The sequence below is a fragment of the Babylonia areolata genome, chromosome 7 (genome assembly GCF_041734735.1).
Source record: "Babylonia areolata isolate BAREFJ2019XMU chromosome 7, ASM4173473v1, whole genome shotgun sequence".
Taxonomy (NCBI): Eukaryota; Metazoa; Mollusca; class Gastropoda; order Neogastropoda; family Buccinidae; genus Babylonia; species Babylonia areolata.
The window spans coordinates 9,701,672-9,711,051 of record NC_134882.1 but is presented as its reverse complement, the minus strand read 5'-3'; positions in this window follow the sequence as shown (position 1 = coordinate 9,711,051).

Below are 9,380 nucleotides of genomic sequence, written 5' to 3'. Positions count from 1 at the left end.
TGAGGTCACACACACACACACACACACACACACACACACACACACACACACACACACACACACACACACACACACACACACACACACACACACACACACACACACACCACCTTCTCCCAGAGACACACGCACTCAAGAGTGGAGAAGGATAAAGAAGTTGAACATAGGAGACAACTGTCATGCAGATAGGTAAACATGGAGCATTTAGCTGGGTTCCGCCCCTTTGATCAATCAACTCACATGAGAGAGAGAGAGAGAGAGAGAGAGAGAGAGAGAGAGAGAGAGAGGAGAGAGAGAGGAGAGAGAGAGGGGAGAAAGAGGGGAGAGAGAGAGAGAGAGAGGAGAGAGAGGAGAGAGAGAGAGGAGAGAGAGATGCGAGAGAGAGAGAGAGAGAGAGAGAGAGAGAGAGAGAGAGAGAGAGAGAGAGAGAGAGAGAGAGAGCGATAACGATGAATAATTTGTCTAATGAGGAAGGTGGGATAAGCGTGCATGTTTCTTTGCAGCCAGCCCACGGAGCAGAGAGAGAGAGAGAGAGAGAGAGAGAGAGAGAGAGAGAGAGAGAGAGAGAGAGAGAGAGAGAGAGAGAGAGAGAGAGAGAGAGAGATTCACCTTGTATTTGGAAAGTGAAAAGGAATATACATTCATGAACTGAAACGCTGTACATGAAGTTGAAAACTGATTTGCTGACCGATTCTAAGTTTAACTTTCATACTATTATCTAATTGTTTTCGAACTGAAATAACCATTGCCCTAAATTTATAAAGTCCAATGTATGTGACCGTTAAACATGTAATTTTGACTGTCTTACCTGCGCGAAAGCGTGTCATCACAAGTGACTGGGAACATTGATTTTTTTTGTTTGTTTGTTTGTTTTTGGCTGTTTTTATTTATTTATTTATTTTTTAAATATTTTTCTTTTAAATTTTGCATTCCTTATCAGTTGTTTCTTTTGTTAGATTAACGACTTCTCTTTCATGAAGCTCATTACATGATGTCCTGTGATTGTACTTGATTTAGTTCAGTTCAGTTCAGTTACTCAAGGAGGCGTCACTGCGTTCGGACAATTCCATATCCGCTACACCACATCTGCGAAGCAAATGCCTGACCAGTAGTGAAACCAAACGCGCTTAGAAGAAGAAGAAGAAGAAAAAGAGGAAGTGCATAATGGATACGCCATTGAATTAATGTATGAATAAATACATAAATAGATAAAGAAAGAAAGAAAGAAATAGACAGACTTGTAAATAAATAGATAAACACACGGACAACATTAGAAAAAAAAAGAATATATAGGCAGACAATAATGATAATAAACAAATGAGCAAATAAATGTAAACTCACATACAGACACGCACGCACACACACTTACTCACATACAGACAAGCAAGCACGCACACACACTCACTCACATACAGACACGCACGCACAGACACTTACTCACGCGTACTTGAATATCTCTCTAATATCAACCCTCCATCCACTCGGTTTCCCACAACTTACTATTCTTCTTCTAAGCAATAACATTCAAATGAAAAAAAAAACAAACAAAAAACAAAAAAAACAAAACAACTAAAAAGGGTAAAGAAATCAATACTACAGCAAAATGTTTACAATCACCAGTATGTGTAGCCGGACATTAACTCTCTCCATACGAACGGCAAAAGAGACGACATTAACAGCGTTTCACCCCAATTACCACCATCAAAATATTACGAGCGGAAGGCTCTTACACTGAAGAGGTGAATGTTGACAAAGAATACCACAATTCTGACGACGGAAGCTAAAGGTTGGGTCATTCAGACACCCACTGGACATCCGAGGGGTCTGTGTAGAGGAGAAGAGATGACTGGCCGTACTGAGTGAGTTAAACAAAATTCCTCCCGCCTCCAAGTTGAAAACCAAAAAGTGAACCATTGAAGTCGGATCGATTAAAAAAAAACCCAAAAAACACAACAAAAAACAAAACAAACAAACAAAAACCCAACAAAATACAACCCCCACCCCCACCCCCCCCCCCCCCCCCCAAAAAAAAAAAAAAAAAAAACACCAAAAAACAAATATGATTAATGTGAATGCAGCATTCACACTCTATATAAGAATTTTATGATTAATTGTGTTTTGATTTATGTTGTGTGTGTGTGTGTGTGTGTGTGTGTGTGTGTGTGTGTGTGTGTGTGTGTGTGTGTTTGCTAGACAATGGGAAGCGTGGGGGTTGGGGTGGGGGGGGGGGGGAGGGCGGGGGATGGGGTGAGGGGTAGGGGATGGGATGCTAGCAACAAGTTGGATCCTTCCAAAAGTTTGGAGCGAATTGCCCGAGCAATAGCTCCTCCTTCTTAATCACTGAAATGCCACAGGAATCTTTTTAGCGAGGTGATTTATAGTCCTGACAACACAAGCTTAATTGTCGGTAGTGTGCCAGTTCCAGCTAAGCCATGGCAACATTGCCTTTCTCGGAAATCGTTCAGATTCACTCCGCCAAACCCAAATGGATGCTTTTTTATTAGATCTGCGGAGAGCGCTGCAAGATTAAAGACGTTTTTATCCTCTTAATATCGCCAGAAAGTGCCTCTTAACACCAGCTGAAGGCACCTCCCCCATCCTCCCACCCCCCTACTCCCCTCCCCCCAACTGCATACAAAAGATATAAATCGATTGAGGGGGTAATATAATTTTCCTCTATCCTTCCTGTTGCAGCAGGGCCCATCAGCCTGATTTGCATGCACGTGCATGTCAGCGCATGCTCTGTCAAGATGTTCCGGCTTCTTGCACGGGTGCCTGATGTCTTGCCGTTTCCGCAGAGGCGGTGCCAGAAAAGGCAGAGATAATGGGACAACGGTGCCGGGGACGTCCAGAAGAATGGAGGGGTAATGGTCTGGAATGACAGAACGCAGAGGTCTTCACGTTCCGAAAATCTCGCACCCTTCATATCTTTCATTCGTATTCGGCACAAGCATAACGGAGGCCAAGTTACATTAATTATTGAACAAGGTAATGTCAGGTTCAGAATGGACGGTTTTTGTGTGGGATTTTAGCTTTGGAATGACGAGGTTGCGTTTAGGAAGTTAGATTTTGATTAAGAAGTTAATTTAGAATATTAGGTTTGGGATAATGACATTATTTCTTTGTCGGTCGTTAGGTTAGAAACGACAAGGTTATGTTTAGGATGTTAGGTTTGGAGCGACGAGATTTCGTTTAGGATGATGATAGGTTTGCGATGACAAGGCTATGTTTAGGCTGTTGGGTTTAGAATAACGAGGCTATGTTTTTGATAATGATGTCAGAATAACGAAGTTATGCTTAAGTTGCAGGGTTTGGAATGACGAGGTTATATTAAAATTTCAGAATGCTAGGTTTTAGTTGACGAGGTTACCTCCCGGGGATGATGAGTTCGGTGTTTCGGATGGGGGTGTGTTAATAGAGCTATGTGCGTTTACGAGTGCATGTGTGGGTATGCATGTTGGTGTGTGTGTGTGTGTGTGTGTGTGTGTGTGTGTGTGTGTGTGTGTGTGTGTGTGTGTGTGAATACGTAAATGAAAAGAGAGTCACGGACACACACGCACGCACGCACACACACACACACACACACACACACACACACACACAGACTGAGACACACACACACACACACACACACACACACACACACACACACACACACACACACACACACACACACACAGAGAGAGAGAGAGAGAGAGAGAGAGAGAGAGAGAGAGAGAGAGAGAGAGAGAGAGCATCTTTTGTGTTTTGTTTTTGATGAATGTAACTCTCTTAAACTATATCTGTTGTTATTAATAACCATATACGACGAACAGTCCTGACAACATAATTATTTGGGGTCTACATCAGAAATACAACTGGAATGTATATAATCACCTGCAATTCGAATTCAGTGTTTGATAACATAGTCCTGACATGTAATATCCCCTACAAAAAAATTATGGACAAAGCTCTGTTAATATAATAACCATCGAATGAGTTCTGTCTCGGCTTTCCAACAGCTCCATCTCGTTTCACACACAAATCTTGTGCAATCCGTCGAAGAGATCCCTAAAGGATGAAATTTGGGAGATTTGGGGAATCGAGAATAATGGGTTTTTCATCCCCCCTGCATGTCGCAAGAAACGTGCTTCCACAAACCAGTGGGACTGAATAGCCCGTCACCGATTGCAAAAGACGTGCATCATGGTGTGTGTGTGTGTGTGTGTGTGTGTGTGTGTGTGTGTGTGTGTGTGTGTGTGTGTGTGTGTGTGTGTGTGTGTGTGTGTGTGTGTGTGTTTGTGTGTGTATGTGTGTGTGTGTGTTTGTGTGTGTGTGTGTGTTTCTTCCAGTACTTTTAAAAGGCTGGGGGGCTTGGGGTGCGAATGGGTAGCACTGTCCACAATGCCCTTCCCACCATCACCACCTCAGCCACACTTCCCCATCCCCCCCCCATCATCCCCCGCCCCACCCTCGCCTTCCCCCCCTCCCACACACACACACTCACACACACCATTGTCCCACTTGCTTTCCCCACCACGCCTCTGATCTTGCAACGTTTTGTTTTGTTTTGTTTTGTTTTTCGTTTTTTGTTTTTTTTTGTGTGTAATTTGCGAGCTTGCCATTGTTGGCACATGCTATGTCTAAATGTCCTGTCTTCTTCCTGAAGAGGTCAAGCAAGCAGCACCCTCTATGAAGGCTGAAAGAGAGAGACAGAGAGAGACAGAGTCAGAGTCAGAGAGAAGGAGATTGAATAAGAGAGAAGGGAGGGAGGGGTAAGTGGGCATCGAGAGAGATACAGAGATAAAGAGAGAGAGAGAGAGAGAGAGAGAGGGAGATTCAGATTCAGATGGTTTATACATTTTAGGCCTAGGCCCCTCATGAAGGGGAATGTGAGTTTCAGTTTCAGTAGCTCAAGGAGGCGTCACTGCGTTCAGACAAATCCATATAGGCTACACCACATCTGACAAGCAGATGCCTGACCAGCAGCGTAACCCAACGCGCTTGGGGACTGTGAACAAACAATAATTATATCATTTTAGACATAAGGATCAAACCACCACCACCACCACCACCACCCCCATCCCACCCCCTAGTACCATTCGCTTTCCTTACCGCACTTTCCATTTTGCTGTGTTCGTTTGGGTGTGCAGGTGTTTGGTGGCACGTGCTCTGTCAAGATGTCCGGTCCTGTTCCTGATAAGGGTCACTGGACTACAAAGCAAGCTGCACCCAGTATAATGGCTGAGAGAGAGAGAGAGAGAGAGAGAGAGAGAGAGAGAGAGGGAGGAGTTGGTAAGTGGGCAGAGGGTGATGCAGACATAAAAAGTGAGACAGGGACACTTCGAGAGGGGGGCGTGCACACATAGATAAATTGATTGAAAGAGAGATAGTGTCACATAAAGAGAGAGAGAGAGCGGTGGGTCAGGGAAGGAAGAGGTGTAGCGCTAGGGTATGATGTTCCCAGTGTGAATTATGGACAAAGCTCTGTTAATATATTATGCCTAATTAACCACCGAATGTGTTAGATCAACAACAGCTCCAACTCTTGCCACAAAAATCTTTTTTCCAATCTGTCTGAGAGATCCCTAAAGTGTGAAGTTTATGATTTTGTTTCTTTGTCAACAATAATGGCTTTTTATGCATTCCCTCAATATTGATAGTCAGAAACGTGCTTCTCCAAACCAGTGGGAATGAATATCCTACACTGACATCAAAATACCTGGATCAACTTTTTTTTCTTTTCCTTTTATTCAGGGTCACTAGGGGTATTGAGGGTTCAGTGTGTGTGTGGGGGGGGGGAGGGGGGGGGGCGGAGCCGTGGAATTGTCCTTACTGCCCTACCCTTCATCACCCCCCCCCCCACCCCCATCCCAAACCCTAGTACCATTCGCTTACCCTACCACACTTTCCATTTTGCTGTGTTCGTTTGGGTGTGCAGGTGTTTGGTGGCACGTGCTCTGTCAAGATGTCCGGTCCTGTTCCTGATAAGGGTCACTGGACTACAAAGCAAGCTGCACCAGGTATAATGGCTGAGAGAGAGAGAGAGAGAGGGAGGAGTTGGTAAGTGGGCAGAGGGTGATGCAGACATAAAAAGTGAGACAGGGACACTTCGAGAGGGGGGCGTGCACACATAGATAAATTGATTGAAAGAGAGATAGTGTCACATAAAGAGAGAGAGAGAGCGGTGGGTCAGGGAAGGAAGAGGTGTAGCGCTAGGGTATGATGTTCCCAGTGTGAATTATGGACAAAGCTCTGTTAATATATTATGCCTAATTAACCACCGAATGTGTTAGATCAACAACAGCTCCAACTCTTGCCACAAAAATCTTTTTCCAATCTGTCTGAGAGACCCCTAAAGTGTGAAGTTTATGATTTTGTTTCTTTGTCAAGAATAATGGCTTTTTATGCATTCCCTCAATATTGATAGTCAGAAACGTGCTTCTCCAAACCAGTGGGAATGAATATCCTACACTGACATCAAAATACCTGCATCAACTTTTTTTCTTTTCCTTTTATTCGGGGTCACTAGGGGTATTGAGGGTTCAGTGTGTGTGTGTGTGTGGGGGGGGGGGGGGGGGGGGGGGGGGGAGGGGGGGGGGGCGGAGCCGTGGAATTGTCCTTACTGCCCTACCCTTCATCACCCCCCCCCCACCCCCATCCCAAACCCTAGTACCATTCGCTTACCCTACCACACTTTCCATTTTGCTGTGTTCGTTTGGGTGTGCAGGTGTTTGGTGGCACGTGCTCTGTCAAGATGTCCGGTCCTGTTCCTGATAAGGGTCACTGGACTACAAAGCAAGCTGCACCAGGTATAATGGCTGAGAGAGAGAGAGAGAGAGAGAGAGAGAGAGAGAGAGAGAGAGAGGGAGGAGTTGGTAAGTGGGCAGAGGGTGATGCAGACATAAAAAGTGAGACAGGGACGCTTCGAGAGGGGGGCGTGCACACATAGATAAATTGATTGAAAGAGAGATAGTGTCACATAAAGAGAGAGAGAGAGTGGTGGGTCAGGGAAGGAAGAGGTGTAGCCCTGGAGTATGATGTTCCCAGTGTGAATTATGGACAAAGCTCTGTTAATATATTATGCCTAATTAACCACCGAATGTGTTAGATCAACAACAGCTCCAACTCTTGCCACAAAAATCTTTTTCCAATCTGTCTGAGAGACCCCTAAAGTGTGAAGTTTATGATTTTGTTTCTTTGTCAACAATAATGGCTTTTTATGCATTCCCTCAATATTGATAGTCAGAAACGTGCTTCTCCAAACCAGTGGGAATGAATATCCAACACTGACATCAAAATACATGCATCAACTTTTTTTCTTTTCCTTTTATTCAGGGTCACTAGGGGTATTGAGGGTTCAGTGGGGGGGGGTGGGGGTGGGGGAGCCGTGGAATTGTCCTTACTGCCCTACCCTTCATCACCCTCCCCCACCACCCCCACCACCACCCTGTGGTACCATTCACTTTCCCTACCTTTGCTGTGTTCGTTTGGGTGTGCAGGTGTTTGGTGGCACGTGCTCTGTCAAGATGTCCGGTCCTCTTCTTCCTGAAAAAGGTCACTGGACAACAAAGCAAGCTGCACCCAGTATTAAGGCTGAAAGAGAGAGAGAGAGAGAGAGAGAGAGAGAGAGAGAGAGAGAGAGAGAGAGGAATGAATGAATGAATGAATGAATGAATGAATCTTTATCTTCTAACGGTGAAGACATTAGCACTTTGGTTGACTTACACATCTACCGTTGTTCTAAGAGACACACAAACATAAAGGCATGTAAATGTTGTTATACTTAATACTTAATACATTTATAATGTACAAGTATAACACAGCGTCAAACTGAGAGACACAACATCGCTCACATATGTATGAAACGGAAGCGAGTAACACACACACACACACACACACACACGCACATGCACACACACACACACACACACACACACACACACACACCAAGGGAAAAACAACAACAAAACCGTAGCATGAATGCTACACATGAATGAGTCAAGTGAAATTAACAGAGAACAGTAATGATAAAATTTAAAACACTGATGTAAGAGACATAAATGATATCAAATAAGGCGACGGGAAAATGGGGATATGGACAGATAGACGCATTATGAGAAGGACAAGTGGAGAGACAGTGGAGGGAGGGTGTGGTAAGTGGGCAAACAGAGTGATACAAAGATAAAAAGAGAGACAGAGACATAGAGAGAGAGGGGGGGGGGGGGGCACATGAAGAGATGAATAGATCAAATGAGAGACAGGATCACACAGAGAGTAGGGTAGGGAGGGGGAGGGAAGGAAGGATAGGTGTAGCCGTAGAAAATGATATTCCCCTTGGTGTGAAGTGTGGACAAAGCTCTGTTAATGTAATTACCACGAAATGTGTTAGATCTCAGCATACCATCTCGTGTCACACAAATCACATATAATCCATCAGAGAGATCCATGAAGGGTGAAGTTTAGAATTATTTACTACTCGATGATAACGGATTCTCTCTCTCTCTCTCTCTCTCTCTCTCTCTATATATATATATATATATATATATATATACATATATAGACAGACAGACAGATAGATAGATAGATAGATAGATACATAGATAGATAGATAGATATTCACTTGATTTCACCTGAAAAGTGCTTCCCCAAACCAGTGGGTCTGAATACCCGTTACCAACTGCAAAAGACGTGCTTCAACTTTTTTTTGTTTTTGTTTTTTTGTTTTTTGCATTTCTTTTTGTTTGGGATGTAGGGAGTAGGGTGGGTTGTGAAGGGGGTGAAAAAATTGTCCTCACTGTCCTACCTTCCATTACTCCCCCCAATGAACTGCAAGGGAGCTGCGCCCTGAATACCCGTTACCAAAACCCGTTGCAAAAGACGTGCATCAACATTGTTTTTGCATTTCTTTTTGTTTGGGAGGTAGGGAGTTCGGTGGGGGTGTGGAGGGGGTGAAATTGCCCTCACTGTCCGACCCTCCACCACTCCCTACCCTGCCCTCCGCACCCCCCACCCCCACCCCCGCTCTCTCTCTCTCTCTCTCTCTCTCTCTCTCCCCCCCCCCCCCCCCGCTCCCGCCTTACCACTTGCCTTCCCTATAACACTTCCCATCTTGCTGTGTTGTTTTGGGTGTGATTTGTGTGCAGGCGTCTGTTGGCACATGCTCTGTCAAGATGTCCAGGTCTTCTTCTTCCTGAAAAAAAAAGGTCAATGAACTGCAAGGGAGCTGCGCCCTGTGTCAAGGCAGAAAGAGAGAGAGAGAGAGAGAGAGAGAGAGAGAGAGAGAGAGAGAGAGAGGGGTGGGGGGTGGGGGGGGTGGGGGGGTGAGAGAGATGAGAGAGAGAGATTCCCTTGATTTCACCTGAAAAGTGTTTGCCCCAAACCAGTGGGTCTGAATACCC